This window comes from Antechinus flavipes, chromosome 4, assembly GCF_016432865.1.
Source record: "Antechinus flavipes isolate AdamAnt ecotype Samford, QLD, Australia chromosome 4, AdamAnt_v2, whole genome shotgun sequence".
NCBI lineage: Eukaryota > Metazoa > Chordata > Mammalia > Dasyuromorphia > Dasyuridae > Antechinus > Antechinus flavipes.
The window spans coordinates 251,015,999-251,035,628 of record NC_067401.1 but is presented as its reverse complement, the minus strand read 5'-3'; the positions used below and the strand labels follow the sequence as shown (position 1 = coordinate 251,035,628).

Sequence of the window (19,630 nt, the reverse complement as noted above, 5' to 3'; positions counted from 1 at the left end):
AACATCCCACAAAGTCAGCAAAGGGTTCATTTGGCCCTTGTGTTATTTTTGTGAAGGCCTCACCCTTGTCATCTTCATTGTGGAGAGAAGTCCACACTTTGATAGCATTAGCAGCAATTTGCTCATATGCTTCTATAGAATAATTAATTTTGTACTGCGACATCTGCATAAAGACCTACACCTGTTAGTAGGTCACAGGTGATTGCAGTATGAACTCCACTTTGACTATTTTGTTGGGCTTGTATCCTACAGAGTTCACTATATTCAGAAAGCCACAAGTAGTTTTGTCCAGGTTCTAGGCATATCCTTGCTGTAGATTTCCAGTCATTAGGGGTCAAGATTTCAAAAGCCAAATTTTGTAATAACATCTTAACATAAGCTGATGTAGCCCCATAAAGAGTGCAAGCTTTTTGCAGGTCTTTGAGGATTTCTGTATCAAAAGGTGAGTATCTTCTACTTTCTTGACCTGAAGAATTAAACTGCTAAATTACCGGGAAAATGTGGTGTTGAAATTCTGATACATTTCCCCCTTCTTCTTTGGCCTTAACTAGTCCAATGTACTTATAGGAGCAGCTGGATGCTGGGAGGTGGGGGGGGGGGGTGCTGGATGCTGGGGGGGAGGTACTGGTGCTGTCACTGCCCTCCCCCCACTACCCCTCCTCCCTCCATCCCTGAGGGTGGAGTTGCTCCTTAGGTGGGGCTGAAGCTGCCTCAGATTCACCCCACCCTTGAGCCTCACTTAAGTCTCCATGCCCTGTGGGGATATGGCCATTAATCTGTTCTTTGTCTTCCTCCTTTATCTAAGGCTTCCCCATTTGGCTATTCCTAGAGTTTTTTTTTTCCTTTTCTCCTAGAACTTATATGGTATCTTAAGGCCAACTGTATCATATTCTATAAATAGAATGTGTTGATGGAAATTGAATGAGGACCGTTTTCATTGTAATATGCGGAGAGCTGTTGACCAACCAATGCCCAGTTATCTAGAGAGATTTGCTCTTCTCTAAGAACCAAAAGGAGGTGCGTTTTAATGTACCCAGAAGTCTAGCTGCCTGTTCCCAAGTTATAAGTAGCCCTTGGTCTTCTATCAGCTTAAGTAGGCTTTCTATAGCACCACTCCTGGGTAGGGCTGGGGGTGGGGGGGTTGGGGTGGGGGATGGAGAACCTTTAGCTAGGATCTGTCCCATTTCAGCCAAAAAAGGTTACTAATTGAGTCTTTAAGAAAATAAGTTCCCTGTTTGTCTTATACTCACCTAAGTTCCTGGTCACTGGAGACTTCTTCAGTGAAAGTAGGGTCCTTGGTTCCCACGCTTGGGCGCCAATTGTAATGACCGCATATTTAAAATCAGCCAGAGTCAGGAATTCAGCTTAAGGGAAAAATCTTCAATCTTTATTGAAGTGAAGAGGTAAATAAGGATTGTGATAGCAATATGGGCAAGAAAGATTGTGATAGCAATATGGGCTACTGGGACAGGAAGCCAGCTAACAGAGGGGGATCTGAGCTGAAAAACCATCACAATGGCAATGCAAGCAGTCTCTCCTTCCCCTCCTTTTTCCACTCCTCTGCCTCCACCCACCAAAATCGTCATTTCCTATACAACACATCAGGATTTGCACAAAGAGTGGGTGGGGGCCATTCTTTCTCCAAGCTTATATATTAATAGAGTATGGTCCAATTACTATTTAGCCTCATGTGCTTGGGACCTCAGTGCATCAACTCAAGCCTCAGCCCATTACAAATATAGACCAAAAAATAATGGGAAACTAAATAATCTCATCCTAAAAAAAAGAATAAATGGAACAACAAGTCATAGACACAATTGATAATTTCACCCAAAAGAAGATGATTCAAATCAGATCCAGTTGTTCAGTGATAAAAGATATCATATATACCCAGAGAGAGGCCCGTGGAAATTGAGTGTGAATCACAACATAGCATTTTCATACTTTCTATTGATGTTTGCTTGCATTTTGTTTTCCTTCTCAGCTTTTTTTTTTCTTTCTATATTCTATGTTTTGTGCAGCAAGATAACTGTATAAACATGTATACATTTATTGAATTGTCATATATTTTAACATATTAACATATATTGGACTACTTGCCATCTAGGGGAGGGAGTGCGGGAAAGAAGGAAAAAAAATTGGAACAGAAAGTTTTTCAAAGGTTAATGTTGAAAAATTATCCATGTATATGTTTTGTAAATAAAAAAGCTTTAATTTAAAAAAAATGACATTTTAATTTGTCTGACAGCAGAGAAAAGCTTAAAATGACCTCTCAAAATACTCATCTCTTAGAACTCACTGCACCAAATACACTTATTATAAGATAGGACATTTATTGTACAATTACACTGATGAAGTCTGCTGGGGTTGTGACAGAAAGATGTGGCAACAATTAAAATCTTTACAATAATGTCATTGTTAAAGTCCTTTTGCTTTACCAAATTCCTCCTGTCCACCTTTTTCTAAGAAAAATGAGAAGAGATGATGCTCATTTCTTAAATTACATTTAACTTAACTCTCTAGGTATAAGGATCCTAAGAGGAAAGGTTTGAAACTTAATTCAAGAAGAGGGAGGGAGAGGATAGGAGTGAAACAAAAAGCCAAAGAACAGCAATAAAAATGGGTGAGGAAGGGAAATTAAAAAAAAAAGTCTTATATGTCTAATGAGTGAATACCATCCTCTCTTCTGTGATTTTTTTTTAAAGCCAAGAGACTGTATAGCAACAGCATCCATAATTTTCAGCAACAAACTCTATTATCTGAGGTGCCTCCATCAGTCATGGGAGGCTAATCTTCTTTGGAAGCTTTTAGTAGCACAGATATTTAGTATCATAGAAAGGTAAGTAATTTTTTAATTAAGATTAAATCTAAGGGATATTTATTAAGATTAAAGATCTCAAGCAACACTATAATGCCAGAAGATTTAATGGAAAGGGTAGAGGGAAAGGGATTTTAGTTCTAGAGTGAGATTTTTGGTATTGTAAACATAAAGTGAATAAAATGGATTGAGGAGTTTGGGCTAGACCCACAAAGTTTCAAACATTAGTTTCATATGTTTTTATCTTATTCACACTTCTTTTTCTGAGATACTTTCAAGACTGAGCATTAAGCACTCTTCTTAAAAGACACTCACACTTCTCCTATTTTAATCAGCTCAATCATCTCTCTGAAGATTAAATGGCAGATTCTGGGAAGATTGTCACTGTTCCATTTTATCAGAGAGAGTTATTTAGTTACTTTGTGAATGGCATAGACAAGGTAACCCACATTGCCTGATATGACTGTTGCTACAGAACATGGGCATCTTTTGTCATATAGATGGAGAATTCCTTGGAAAACCATTCTACATGCTCAAGTTTCAGACCTGTGAAACAAAACATGCCAATCTGGTCAGTGATGTGTTACCAGTTGTGCTAAAGGTCCTCTTTCTTGATGTTGGAAACCAGCTGAGCCCACACACTAATGATACAATCTACCATCCTTTTTACCTTCTGCTATCACTGGATCCTCAGATCAGGATTATTGAAGATCATGGAGGCAATTAGGGAACCACTGAGAGAGGCATTGGAATATCTGGGACAAATTTGGATTTTCAAATGGGATTTTACACTTTTGGCTTCATCTATATAAACCAAAATAAGCTCTCCCTGCATTCATCATACAGGTCCATGGCATACAACTGATAGAGACATTAGTGTCCTAATCATTGGAGTGGTGAACAGCCCAGGAATTCTTATTGACATCTTCACTGGAAAAGCCCTGATATGTCATGTCAAAAAAAGGCAAAAAGTTTTCTTTTCTTTACCATGTATGTTATTCTCTTTCACTGCTCAGGATGAAGATGAATTGCAATGAGGTTGTGAACACTGGCATGCATGGAAAGATGGCACTCTGTTCTGGGATTTTTTAAATGTCTTTCATAGCTCCAATGAAGTCAAAGTCACAAGTCTTGGGGTCAGAGTAGTTATAGACATTCAGATACATGTCAGCATTCTTGAAGATGAGAGTGTAATTTTCCCAGGATAGTTTTAGAAGGTAGACATCTCAACTAAATTTAAAGAACCTTTAGAGAAATCTGGACTTTGCTCTTGGCACTCCAGTTCTATAACTGTATATAGTAACATATCATTTGTTTTTCAAAACCTCTTTATTTTCATTCAGGGCCAATACTACTGGTACATTATCAATATTGTTTTTTGTTTGTTTGTTTGTTTTATTACATATGTACTCCATTTCTCTTTGTAAATGTTAGACTGGACACAGCCTGTGTACCAATTGCTCCTGAGTATAGCTTTCATCATCACTAAAGGCAAATGTATTGGTATTTCATTATTGTTCCTTTCTTAATTTTATTCACTTATGATAATGAAAAAAAGTTATGATTTCTAGAAATGTGTGACTCAAGATCACTAGACATATGGATACCAGAATGAGATATTATCAATGAGCACTTAACTGGGAATTTTTCAAACAAAAATACAAAAGTAAACCCATATAATACAAATCTGCAGGTGTGTTGTTATATATGTGTGTGTGTGAGTGAGTGTGTGTGTGTGTGTGTGTATGCAAATATAAATGTAATCAGAAAGCACCTACAAACCCAAGTTAATAATGGAATATCAAGGAAGATTCCCAATTTTTCTACCCCTAATTGTCAATAATATGGCTTGTCATTAAAACTCTATTCCTGAATGCTGAGATAATATGGAAGAGAATGACAGGATTTTTCCTGAGGTCTCCCAAATTCCCCACTAAACAACTTTAAATAAAACTTAAAATGACTTCTGGAGTGGCAGAATGCACAAAAGATTAGAGTAAAACAGCTTTCTAAGCCAAGACAATTGAAGGTCATCAAGAAAGGTCTGTTGCACCAGGGAGAACATGAACTGTGGTCCAGCTTTGGCTGTGCTAGTACAGGCCAAATCCCAGGGGCAGCTAAATCAGAAGGGGGTGATTGAATCTACTACAGTAGCTTTTGGAGCTCTGAATCCACAGATTCAGAAAACTAGTCAAAAGGAGATTACAATGGTCTTTTTTCTGACACTAGGTACAGGATTTTGGTGTGCTACCCACATCCAAATATGGGTCACAATTCCAGGATAAGGAGGAGAATTAACACATCAGAGTTTGCAGCTCCAGGGAAGCAGCATAGAAAAAAGTTTATGATCTCTCACAGACCAGAGCACAGGCCAGGAGAATAGTAAGCACACTTCTCCTTAGATCATACTACCATGGAAAAATTAAAACTTAGAGGCTCCTCCAATGCCCCCCTCCCAAAAAAAAAAAAAAACCACTAACTCTGAAAACAGCTGCACAAAAAGCCTAAATTTTGGAATAGTGTCTCCATACTAAGAGCAAAATCCAGCTCTATTAAAAAGTTAAAAGTCAATAAATAATCTTTAAGAATATCAAGGAAAGTAATAAAAAAATGTGAAGAAAAGTAGAAAAGTAGCCTAGCCATACCAGACCCCAAATTCTATTTTATAAAGTGTCAGTAACCAATAATTTGGTACTGGGTAAAAAACAGAGTAGTGAATTAATGCAATAGGTTAAGTATATAAGATACAGTAGTCAATGACCATAGTAATCTACTGTTTGATAAACCCAATCTAACTTCTCAGATAAGTCACTATTTGACAAAAATTACTGGGAAAATTAGAAAATAGTATGGCATTCTAGACATAGACCAACATATAACACTCTATGCCAAGAGAAGTTCAAAATGGGTTAATGATTTAATATAAGGGATGATACTCTAAGCAAAATAGAATGGAAAGGCACACAGTCTGCCTGGCAGATCTGTGGAAAAGAAGGAAATGTAAATTCAAAGAAGAACTAGAAAAATATTATTAAATGCAAAATGGATAATTTAAATTGTGTTAAATTAAAAAGGATTTGCACAAACAAATACAATATAGCCATAATTAGAAGGGAAGCAGAAAGCTGAGAAACATTTTTATAGCCAGTGTTTCTGATAAAGACTTTATTTCTAAAATATGTAGAAAAGTGAGTCAAATTTATAAGAATCCAAGTCATTCTCCAATTGATAAATGTAAAAAGATATGAAGAGACAATTTTCAGATAAATAAATTAAAACTATCTATTGTTATATGTAAAAGTTGCTGGAAAGCACTATTTTTAGTATATGTGCTTGCTGAAGCAAGACTCTAAATTACTATTAATCAGATTAAGACAACTCTGAGGTACCACTTCATACTGCAGATTGGCTGAGATGATGGGAAAAGAAAATGATTAGTGTTGGAGAGAATGTAGAAAACTTGGGCACTAATGCATTGTTGGTGGAATTGTGAATTGATCCAACCATTCTGGAGAGCAATTTGGAACTACACCCAAAAGGCTGTAAAAGTGTGCATACCCTTTGATTCAGCAGTATCTCAAAAAAGATAAAAGAGAGAAAGGGAACCACATTTGCAAAAATGTTTGTGGGAGCTCTTTTAGTAATGTCAAGGAATTAGAAATTGACCAGATGCCCATCAATTATGAAATGGCTGAATAAGTTATGATATATAAATGTAATGGAATATTATTATTCTATAAGAAATAATGAACAGGTTGATTTCTGAAAAACCTGGAGAAACTTATATGAACTGATACTAAATGAAGTGAGCAGAACCAGGAAAACACTGTACACAGTAACAGCAAGACTTTGTGTTGATCAACTATGATATATTTAGTTCTCAGCAACACAGTGTTCCAAGACAATTCCAATAGTATTGGGATGAAAAAAGTCATCCACATTCAGAGTCAGAGAACTATTTTCGTATTTTTTTGTTTATTTGCTTTTTCTTTCTTGTGTTTTTTACTTGTAATCTGATTCTTCTTAAAATTTAATTTTTAAAATTTAAAAGATTGTGCATGTATAATCCATATCAGATTGCTTGCTTCTTAAAATTTAATTTTTAAAATTTAAAAGATTGTGCATGTATAATCCATATCAGATTGCTTGCTGTCTTGAAGAGGGATGAAGAAAAGGAAAGAGAAAAAATTTTGGAACACAAAATCTTACAAAAATGAATATAGAAAAATATATTTACACTTATTTGGAAAAAAAATAAAATAGTTTTAAGAAAACAAAAAGAAATAGGCTTGAAAGATGAGCAAACAACAACAAAAAAGAGTCTGATCATAGAAAGAGATTGTAACAGGGAAATTCAAAACAGAAATTCAAAAGAAAACCACAAAATCAAAGTTGCCACATACAGTTTCAAGAAAAATGAATATCCATCTCAGCTCTCATCTTTAAAAAAAAAAAAAATCCCTGAAAAAGATAGATAAATGTTTTTAAAAGTCATAACATAACAGAGATAGAAGAAAATTGAGAAAAATGAGAGTGATAAAAAAAAAAATTTTAAGTCAAGTATTTTATAAAGGAAGTAAAAAAATATTGAAGAAAATAAAATTTAAAAACCAAAAGAGACCAAATGATAAAAGAAGGCCCAAAATTCAATGAAAAGAAGAATGTCTTGAAAAGCAGAATTGGCTAAACAGAAAAAGATATACAAAAATCCACTGAAGAGAATTCCTTAAAAAGTAAAATTGGGAAAGTGAAGTTAATGACTTTATAAAATAACAAAAAATAATAAGATTTTTTAAAATAAGAAAAATATTAAATATCTCATTGGAAAAACAACTGACCTAGAAAATATATCAAGGAGAAATAATTTAAGAATTAATGAAATGATACATAGGCTTTATTTTTTGGTCATGGCTTTCAGTTAACTACCTGAAAGCCATAATAAAAAAATAAAGACTACACATCATTTCTTTTTTTTTCTATTAAAGTTTTTAATTTTTCTAAACATATGCATGGATGATTCTTCAACATTAACTCTTGTAGAGTGTTCCAATTTTCCCCCTCCTCCCCCCTCCTCCATCCCCCAGATGGCAAGTAGTATATTATATGTTAAACATGTTAACAAGGTTAAATCCAGTATATGCATACATATTTATACAATTATCTTGCTGCACAAGAAAAATCAAGTCAAACTGAAAAAAAAGAAAAGAAAAAGAAAAGAAAATGTAAGCAAGCAACAATAAAAAGAGTGAGAATACTATATTGTGAACCACATTCAATTCCTGTGGCCCTCTCTCTGAGTGTAGATGGCTCTTTTCATCACTGAACAATTGGAACTGGGCTGAATCATCTCATTGTTGAAGAAAGACATGTTTATCAGAATTAGTCTTTGTATAATCTTGCAGTTGCCAAGTACAATGATCTGCTGGTTCCACTTATATTACTTAGCATCAGTTCATGTAAGTCTCTCCAGGCTTCTCTGAAATGATCCTGCTAATTGTTTCTTACAGAACAATAATATTCCACAACTTATTCAGCCATTCCCCAACTGCTGGGCATCCATTTAGTTTCTAGTTTCTTGTTTCTTGCCACTACAAAAAGAACTGCCACATTTTTTTTTTTGCATATATGGGTCCCTTTCCCTCCTTTAAGATCTCTTTTGGATATAAGTCTAGTAGAAACACTACTGGATCAAAGGGTATGCCCAGTTTGATAACTCTTTGGGTATTGTTCCAAATTGCTCTCCAGAATGGTTCATTCCATGCACAATTGCACCAACAATTATTAGTTACACATCATTCCTTAAGAAATCATCAACAGAAATCTCCCTGAAATCCTCAAACCAGGGGGTAAAATAGAAGTTTTTAAGATCCACCAATCACCTGCTGAAAAAAAAATTAAAATTAAAACCCCCATGAATAATATAGACAAATTCCAAAATTGCCAGATCAAGAATATGTTGGAACCAGCCAGAAGCAAATGATTCAGATATCATGGATCCAATTTAGCATACCACAAATTTAACAATTTCTGCATTAAAGTGAAGTGGGCTCTGTGTCTTCACATTTTATGCCATATTGCACTAGTGAAAAAATGTATCTTAATTCTCCTGTATTCCTATTTATTAGAGTGATGTTCCCAGATTTTGTATTGGATGTCCTTAAGCTGCTCTCAGTGTTCTTGACTAGAACTGAGTGACTCTGGTGATGAAATCAGTCCCAGGAGGATAGGTCCCTATTTTCTACCTTCTTGGTTGCATTTGGCAGACCTAAAATATTTTTTCATGATGCTTCCCTACCAGACAGAGCTGAATGTAAGAGAACAGAATCTAGATGTGAAAATAAACATCCTGCAACCAAAGAACAGTAATATTTTCAGATAATTAAATTATCTGAAAGGGGACTGATTATCCCAAGTTCCAGAGCTAAGGTATTCAACCTTTCTTTTATCACCCTATAAAAGAAAAAAAAAAATTACAACTCACAATTCACGATTTACTTAACTTGGTGTGTACCCTCTGAGACTCTATAGAGAATATTTATTCAGTATATAAGGAAGATTTCAGGTTCTAAACCATGGGTTCTTTTTGTGATATTCTCCTATTGTGGATTTTGGTACTGTACTTTTTGATTTGTGTTATATATGAGACTTTGTTAAGATTCTCCTTAGTTATTTTATCTTTTTTCTTACAAATAATGTTTTTTTAAAGGAGCAGCGATCTTGGAATATGATTTTCTGGAGTGCAAAGGAGCTAGAATTACAAGCAAGAATAACCTACAAAGCAAAACTGAATATAATCTATTAGGGAAAGGGAGGAGATGATATTTAATGAAAGAAAGAACTTTCAAGCATTTCTGAACAAAACCCTAGAGCTAAGTAGATAATGTGACTTTCAAATACAAGAATCAAGAGACAGATGAAAAAGGTAAAAATGAAAAAGAAATCATAAAGGATTAAAAAAATTAAACTGCCTACATGTCTATATGGGAAGATGATACTTGTATCTCCTAAGGATGTTGTTATTATTAGGGCAGTTAGAAGGTTAGATGGAGAACATAGGTGTGGATTGAATATGATGAGATGATATCTAAAAAACACAAAATTAAGAAGCAAGAAAGAGATATGCACTGGAAAAAGGGGTAAATAGGTATAATGCTAAATAATATCACATAAAGGGGACACAAAGATTTTACTGTAAAGGAGAAGATGGGGGACTCTTTAACATGACTCTCGGTGGAATTGGTTCAAAGAAAGAGAAAAAAAAACACTTTTGAAAATAGGATGAAAGAAAAGAGAGAGTAGGATAAGCAAGGGGATGTGTATGGGGGGGAGACAGGGTGGAAGGAAATATTCAATTACTAATCATAGCTTTAAAAAGATTTATGGCAAATTTCTCTAATAAAGGCTTCATTTCTCAAATATATGATGATCTGAATCTCATTAATAAAAATTAGAGCCATTTCCCAATTCCAGAGAGCAATTTGAAACTATGCCCAAAGATCAACAAAACCATATTTATATGCCACACACACACACACATATAATAAAAGTGCATATATATATATATATATATATATATATATATATACATATATATATACATATATATATATATATATACTTTTATCTCACAATACACACACACACATATAATAAGAGTGCATATATATATATATATATATATATATATATATATATATATATATATATATACTTTTATCTCACAATACCATGATTAGGTATGTATGAGAGAGATTATATACATACATATTTATATTGTCAACCAGAAATAAAAGACTATCAAGGTAGTAAAAACTAGTGTCGTTTAGCTGAGACAAAGAGATCACCAAAGTACTGGAGTTCCAAAAAGGGTGGAGGAGGCAGGGTTAAAAATATTTCAACATTTACAAATAGTAAAGTACTCCTTATCTAAATGATATCATCTAGTCTTTGTAATCTTAAAATCATTGTTTTGGAGTTGGAAGAGACCTTAAAGATCAAAGTCATCACCCTAATTTTATACATGAAGAAATAGGCACAGAGAATTTAAATGACTTACCTAGACTAGCAAATGTTTGAGACAGATTTTGAGCCTGTGTTTTTTCTAACATTAGGTCCAGTGTGGTATGCACTATATTCTATTGTCTAATTGTGGATCAGAGGTAACATAAAGCTTTTTACCTGCTGTTACACTTTTGGAAAACTATTTAATAAGAATTTATATTTCATTTTTTCATTAACTTCTTAATTTTGTCATTTTGCCAACTCTATTCATAGATTCTACTTATATAATTTTATATGGTTGCAGTTGGAAGAAACATCATTTTTATGAACTAAAGCCTGTGTTTAAATTATTTAGCAAATGTCATGTAGGTACTAAGTGATGATCAAGAATTTGAACCAAGGAAATGTTTTCCACTATGCCACATTACTTCTCAGACTAAGCAAATTTATTAACGAATATTTCACATTTCTACCATGTAAACACTTAAAAATTGCTATAATGATCCTCTTGACTCTTCTGTTCTTCAAGTTAAACATATACTTAGGCAGCTAGGTGACAGAGTATAGTTAAAAATACACAGGGTATAGAATGGTGGACTCTGAAAGACCCCAGGTCAAATATAGCCTCAAACATATATTGACTGTTTTACACTAGTCAAGTAAATCAAGCTCTGTCTCTCTCAATTTCTTCTTGTCTAAAAATGTTATTATAATAACTACCTCTCAAGTTTATTGTGAGGATTAAATGAGGGAAAATGTTAAGTGTTTAGCTCAGACACTTAATAAATCCTTATTTCCTTTTCTTCGAAACTGGTTTTATTTAATATGTTACAACCAGATTTAACAAAACTAAGTGTGCTTCCATCCTTTCAGCACAAAAATTTTCTTTGATCTTTGTGCCACTTTTTAGAAACATCTGCATCTAAGAGAAAAGGCATGTGAGCAGGGAAAAAAAAAACAACTTTGAGAATAGAAAGAGTAACATCGATTGATAGACAGATGGAGAGAGAGATAGAGACAGAGAAATAGAAGACAAAAATGAAAAAGAGAGGGAAGAAGAGAAAAGAAATGAAAAGAAGAAAAGAAAAGAGAGTAAGAATGTGAGGGAGAGGAGGGGAGAGTGAGTTACAAGGTGAGGAGATAGAGCTAGAGAGAGAAGGATAAAAGAAAGGGAGTAAAGAAAGTCAATGAGATTTGTCCTCCCAATAGAATCCTGTACCCTGAAGGAGTTGATATCACATTCTGATTGTGAAATTGAAAATAAAGGAAAATTTGATATAGTAAGACTTTAATTAATTAACCAACAAACATTTGTTAAGTGCTTACTATTTGCTGTGTTTAGTACTAGGGATACAAATCCAAATGGGAGGTAGTCACTGCCTCACAATCTACTAAAAAAGAGATCTTTTCCATCACCACATCAATGTAGATCACTCCAATATCCTATTCTCTCTAGCACTTTGTCATTTCTGGTCTAAATGGGGAAAAAGGAGTTTAATAATAATAACAGGTAGCATTCATATGGCAATTTAAGTTTGCAATATAGTTATATATATCTATTTAGCTACAAATATATAATTTCACAAAAATCCTGTGCAAATTGCATATCTCAATGCAATTATTTTATAAGAATTCCTCTGGATTATAATTGATCATACTCTCAAAATAAATAAATGTCCCCTTCTTTTTTTTGTAAGTCTTTCTGTCTTTTAGATATTTCCTTTATGTGCATAAATGGTTTATGCATCCAAATTCATAAGTACGTAACTTTGAGTAAATGTTTAAATTTCTAATCCAAATATAATTCAAAATGAAGGAAACAAAGAAATGATAGAAATCTGGGAGAGTAGACTATAATCATTAGTGGATCATCTACCATCTGTCCTACTTTGATACTAATTTTGTTTCCCAAACAGGCATACATGGACTGCTGACCAAGAAATGAAAGAGAAACATGAAGAGAAAGAGAACAAAGAGAGGCAGAAACACAGCAAAAGAAAGACAGAGATAGGAAGAGTGACATAGACCATCAGAGAAAGAGAAGATAGCCAAAAAAACAAAGATAGCTCAATAAGTGTCTGAAGTCCATTTTAATCTTCAATTTGCACAGGCTTTTTGCACATGTTGTCAATTGAGTGTTCCATGAAGCCAGAGATGCATGAGCTAAATGATATTTTGAGCCAAATCTCCATACGGTTTATTGAAAACATTTCTAGTCTTTGGAAATCTATCCAAACAAAAATTTCTACAATTGTAGGATGTTAAATTTTCCAACATGCTCTGGAGCAGACTAGCTTTTCTTTCCTATTCTTTTTGCAAAAGAGAAATATTGGATTATTATGCCTATTAAAGGACCTGGTATGAATCATAAAAGACAGGTAAAAGGATTTTATTTTAGAATAGTTGCAGCCAAGGACAATGTTATGACATATCAGATAATGAAAATACAATAATTCTAATACAGAAAACCTATGTCATATACATATGTGAATATGCATGCACAAATGATTTTACTTGTTCCAAAATATTTGCCTATTAAGGATAATGGACTTTTAAGGTAAAAAGGGGTCTCAGTAATCACCTAATACAAATTCCTCATTTTTATATAAGGAAACTGAATTCACCAGAGGTGAAATAATATAACTAAAATTATACAGATCCAAAGTATCAGAAACAGTACTTGAACCATTTCTGTATTTATTCTCAATAGACCAGGCTACCTTCTTACCCATGATTCCTTTCCTCCTGATTGTTTTTTAATCTATTATTTATTGTTCATATTTAATAAACTCATTTTTATCCATGACTTGGGTGACATTCTATCCAATCTGTCAGTTCATCCATTATTTATCCTGATGTAACTTTTGTCCAAAATTATAAAAGCTGAATGACCCATACTACATTAAGTCATTAGATAAAATCTCTAGTTTAGTCATTAAAATGACTTAAGGGACCAAATGGCTATCTCTAATCTATTTACTTGGATTGAGCTAAACTCCAACCCTATGAATGATCAAACTGTTTGGTCTACAAGTTATGACTAGTATGATTTTTGGCAGGGTTCTGCCATTGAATATTGTGCACAAAATAAAAAAGCCTTATAATTGTCACTATGTAAAATATAAAATAAGTAGTAAAGAATAAAATATACATTTTAAAACAGTAAATTAATGTCTTGTACTTCTGCTGACATGAGATACTCTGCATTTAAAACAAAATGTTTTTTTTCACCTGAAAGCCATACTTATGTTAAATAATTAAGTATCAAATAAAACATTCACAAATATGTATTCCACAAGTATATTTCAACTTCAATTTTAATCAAAATTTCTTAATTGTCAGCTATAATAAAAAATGTAACATTTTATTAAAGGGAACTAATGACTATCATTCCTGGTACAGATTAAGAAGACCACGTTTCATGTATTTATTAATTGTTCTACCTTGTCTTTACCCTATATTGAACTTTAATTTGTAACATTCATGTTCCAAAATTCACTTTTGAGATATAGCAGACATTTTCTTTTTTTCTTTTTTTTTTTTTAATAACTTTTTATTGATAGAATGCATGCCAGGGTAATTTTTTACAGCATTATCCCTTGCATTCACTTCTGTTCTGATTTTTCCCCTCCCTCCCTCCACCCCTTCCCCCAGATGACAAGCAGTCCTTTACATGTTGAATGGGTTGCAGTATATCCTAGATACAATATATGTGTGCAGAACCGAACAGTTTTCTTGTTGCACAGGGAGAATTGAATTCAGAAGGTAAAAATAACCTGGGAAGAAAAACAAAAATGCAAGCAGTTTATATTCATTTCCCAGTGTTCTTTCTCTGGGTGTAGCTGCTTCTGTCCATCTTTGATCAATTAAGGCTCTCTTTATCGAAGAGATCCACTTCCATCAGAATATATCCTCAAACAGTGTCGTTGTTGAGGTATATAATGATCTCCTGGTTCTGCTCATTTCACTCAGCATCAGTTCATGTAAGTCTCGCCAGTCCTCTCTGTATTCATCCTGTTGGTCATTCCTTACAGAACAATAATATTCCATAACATTCATATACCACAATTTACTCAACCATTCTCCAATTGATGGACATCCTTTCATTTTCCAGCTTCTAGCCACTACAAACAGGGCTGCCACAAACATTTTGGCACATACAGGTCCCTTTCCTTTCTTTAGTATCTCTTTGGGGTATAAGCCCAGTAGAAACACTACTGGATCAAAGGGTATGCACAGTTTGATAACTTTTTGAGCATAGTTCCAAATTGCTCTCCAGAATGGCTGGATGTGTTCACAATTCCACCAACAATGTATCAATTCCCTGTTTTCCCACATATCTTTCCCTGTCATTCTAGCCAATCTGACAGGTGTGTAGTGGTATCTCAGAGTTGTCTTAATTTGCATTTCTCTGATTAATAATGATTTGGAGCATATTTTCATATGTCTATAAATAGTTTCAATTTCTTCGTCTGAGAATTGTCTGTTCATATCCTTTGACCATTTATCAATTGGAGAATGGTTTGATTTCTTATAGATTAGAGTCAATTCTCTATATATTTTGGAAATGAGGCCTTTATCAGAACCTTTGATTGTAAAAATGTTTTCCCAGTTTATTGTTTCCCTTCTAATCTTGTTTGCATTTGTTTTGTTTGTACAAAAACTTTTCAATTTGATATAATCAAAATTTTCTATGTTGTGGTCAATAGGGATCTCTAGTTCTTCTTTGGTCATAAATTCCTCCCTCTTCCACAGGTCTGCGAGGTAAACTATCCTATGCTCTTCCAATTTATTTATCATCTCATTCTTTATGCCTAGGTCATGAACCCATTTTGACCTTATTATTTTTGACCTTGCCTCTCTCCACGGCAAGAAGGAATATTTTCCACTTGGCTGGCTGGTGGCGGAAGAAGAGTTTTCAGAGGAAGAAGCTACGAGTTGAGAGTTCAGTGGACAACCAGATTCATCTTCATCTCACACCACTGTGGTAGGTGGCTGGGCTCCTGCACTTCCCCCACTGAGACCAAGCTGGTCTGAAAGACTCACCAGAAAGCTAGCCGAGCCCCAAGTGAAGGAGACAAGAGATTCATTCCATCTCTGTGCTCGTTGGAGGCTGAAGAAAGCAGAGGCAGAGGCTGAAGGACAAAACCCTTGGATTTGGCGACATTCGGAGGGAACTCTTGGAACCAAGCAGAGAGATAGACCTCTAAGCTAACCGGGATATATTGGAGATAATAAAAGATCTGAACTTTTATCACTTGGCTGCATTTGGGAAGAAGATCACCACATTTTTGGCACCTGAACAGGGACTGACAAAATCCTGATTCCAGGGAAGGCACCCAGAGAGAACTTTTATAATATTTTAAAGAAGAACAAGAACCCAACATTTGAACTCCAACATTTTTGTGTACGATGTACGGTGTTAAGTGTGGGTCAATGCCTAGTTTTTGCCATGCTGATTTCCAATTTTCCCAGCAATTTTTGTCAAATAATGCATTCTTATCCCAGAAACTGGTGTCTTTGGGTTTGTCAAACACTATATTATTAAAGTTATTGGCTGTTTTGTCCTTTGAACCTAACCTATTCCATTGATCAACTAGTCTATTTCTTAGCCAATACCAGATGGTTTTAGTAACTGCTGCGTTATAATATAATTTTAGATCTGGTACAGCTAGGCCACCTTCATTTGATTTTTTTCATTAATTCCCTTGAAATTCTTGACCTTTTGTTTTTCCATATGAACGTTGTTGTTATTTTTTCTAATTCATCAAAGTATTTTTTTGGGAGTCTGATTGGTATAGCGCTAAATAAGTATATTAATTTAGGTAGTATTGTCATCTTTATTATATTTGCTAGCCCAATCCAAGAGCATTTAATATTTTTCTAGTTGGTTAGATCAGACTTAATTTGTGTGGAAAGTGTTTTGTAGTTTTGCTCATAAAGTTTCTGATTTTCCCTTGGCAGATAGATTCCTAAATATTTTATACAATCAGTAGTTACTTTAAATGGAATTTCTTTTTGTAACTCTAACTGTTGGGTTTTGTTAGTGATATATAAGAATGCTGATGACTTATGTGGGTTTATTTTATATCCTGCAACTTTGCTGAAGGTGTAGATTGTTTCTAATAACTTTTTGGTAGAATCTCTGGGGTTCTCTAAGTATACCATCATATCATCAGCAAAGAGTGATAATTTGGTTTCCTCATTGCCTATTCTTATTCCTTTAATCTCTTTCTCAACTCTTATTGCCAAAGCTAGCATTTCTAATACAATATTAAATAGTAACGGTGATAGTGGGCAACCTTGTTTTACTCCTGATCTTATTGGGAATGGTTGCAGTTTGTTATAGTAGACATTTTCAAAAATATTCAATAAAATAGGACAGTTTAAGTCAAAAGTGAAGATGACTATTTTAAATAAAGGCTAATGCAGTAATTTTCTAGTTCAATCAGATTTACCCAATTCTGATTTTGACCACATTGTCTAAAATAAAGTTGAGAAGAACTTTATTGTCAAGTTATATGTAAAAAAACAGTTGCTGCCAAACATAGTATTCAGAGTGCATTTTTTTAATGAAAAAATGAAAATCCTATCCAATAATACTAAGAAGAAAGGAATTTTCATATACTGGTCTGTGAGTATGTATTTTTGACAGAATTATTGACTCTATCAATGCTTACAATGCTAAGACGTATCAAATATTCTATTGATACATTATATCTACAAATACATATAAAGGAAAAGACAAAAAATATCTGGATAAACAACCAGGGAAAGAACTATAGAGTAAAAGTAGAACAGAATTGTGACACAGACCTCAAATTCAGAAGAGGGACATAGCACTGTCATTGACTCTTAAGTGGGATTAAAAATCATATCCTGGGCTCAAAACAGTAACCAAAAGTCGCCTCTCTTGAACTCAATCCTGGGCTCAGAAAAAAGTTAAGCAGGTAGCTTTATTTTTTTAAAGATGAAAAGCCTTCCAATTGACCAACAGGAGGACTGGAGCCAGCAACTGCCAAGGGCAGTTACCCAGGGCAAATCCACATCTGCCTTATAGAAATAAACCAAGATTTTTGAGGTCAAAAAGCCTTAAAGGGCAGTGATAATGCTTTGGATAAGTAGAAGGTCTCTTGAAATTTATTAGCTTCCCAAACTTTCCAAATGATTCTTGAAGATCACAGAAAGAAGCATTTAGAGAAAAGAGAGGGAAAAAAAAGCCCAAAGACAAAGTTTGTGAGTAATCAATAATCAACTTATTCATGAAGCTAGCTTATAATAAATTTCTCTCAGTAACCAAAGGAAGACATGAAGAGACTAAAAGACTGAATATATTTTTGTAAGAGGGATGCACTAAACAGGAGAAAGCCAACTGACTGGTAATCAATTAGTGAGAGCATGACTAAAAGTCTTCATCCTTCCTACTGAGAATGTGACTTGAGTCACATAAGTCTCAGTCATCTGAAGCAATCTGGACAAAGGAATTCATTTTTACCCAGACTACACTACTTGGTTTTTTCCTTCATTAGCTGGATCACTCTATGTTTCAATGGAGAAGTAGAAGGACAATAGTTCATTGCTTTGGAGCATTAATTTAAATAGATTAGATTCTGTTTATGCTCTAAACAAAAACAAAATCTCCTATTTGGGTAGAGTCTTGCCTAAGATCAAAGAGCACATACCTTGAGTATCAGGCCAATCTTATCTATCAGTCTTGTACCTTCACAGAGGGGTCCTCTACTTACAGGATACCTACAGGGACTGATCACTGATTAAGGAAATAAGAAGCCTTGATCCTAATTAATAAAAGGTTATTAACATAATAGAAAAATAACCATTTCTCTCAGAAAGTTGAAGCAAGATCCTAGGAAAAATGGTCCATGATCAATTTGGTCCAGGACTAAACTAGTCTTACCAGAAGTGTGAAGACCTCAAGATAATTAAGAAGACTTTAAGAATGAAGATCTTAAGAGATATAAAGATGGAGTAATGAGTAAACCAATTAAAAGGATAAAAAACTATTATAATGCCAGGGATATCCTTGACGTAAAGAAACAAGCCTCAGAGGAAAAGACAGATTTAAAAACAGGTAAAAATCCTTATGTCTAGAACAGAATCCCTGAATATTAGAAAGCACCAAATTAATGACTCCATAAAACAAGTTAATGATTCCAAAAATGATTCCATATATATTTGTATGTATGGACATGTATATGCATAGAAATGTGCATAAGCATTTTAATGTGCATATATACACATTATTGTGCATAATACATCTATACATACACTGTAGTATATAAAAATGTGTATATGTATATATGTGTGTGTGTGTGTGTGTGTGTGTGTGTGTGTGTATGTGTGTGCCACAATTGACTGAGGGGAAAATTGATCGAAGAGAAGAAATTTAAGAATGATTGAATTACTCCAAACAATGACCTTAGACAATTCTGGATGTTATATTGCATTTCAAGGAATAATGATAGAAAATCACCAGTTTTCTCCTTAAACTTGCAAGCAAAACTCCTGAGAATGGACACCAAAATCTAAACCTTCAAAATAAAAAAAAAAATGTATTTCATGGGACTAGAAAGAAATCAAATACTAAGGAAATCAAGTAATGAAAAAATTTAGTGGTTATAGAAAAGTGAAGACTGAATAATAAAATAAGGGATTTAAAGGCTAAACAGAAGATGCTATGTTTGATCCTAGAGTTAATAAATACTGGAGTTTATTGAATGGGGAGGGGAATAACAGTAACATATATACATTTTAAGAAGATTAACAAATAAAGAAAGAATGGAGTGGAATATC

General features: G+C 33.9%; 1 pseudogene; it reads right to left on the bottom strand.

Moving 5' to 3' along the window:
* Window positions 1-3,225: 3,225 nt before the first annotated feature.
* Window positions 3,226-19,630, bottom strand: part of LOC127561490 (aspartate aminotransferase, mitochondrial-like) — a 57,043-nt pseudogene continuing 40,638 nt past the window's right edge.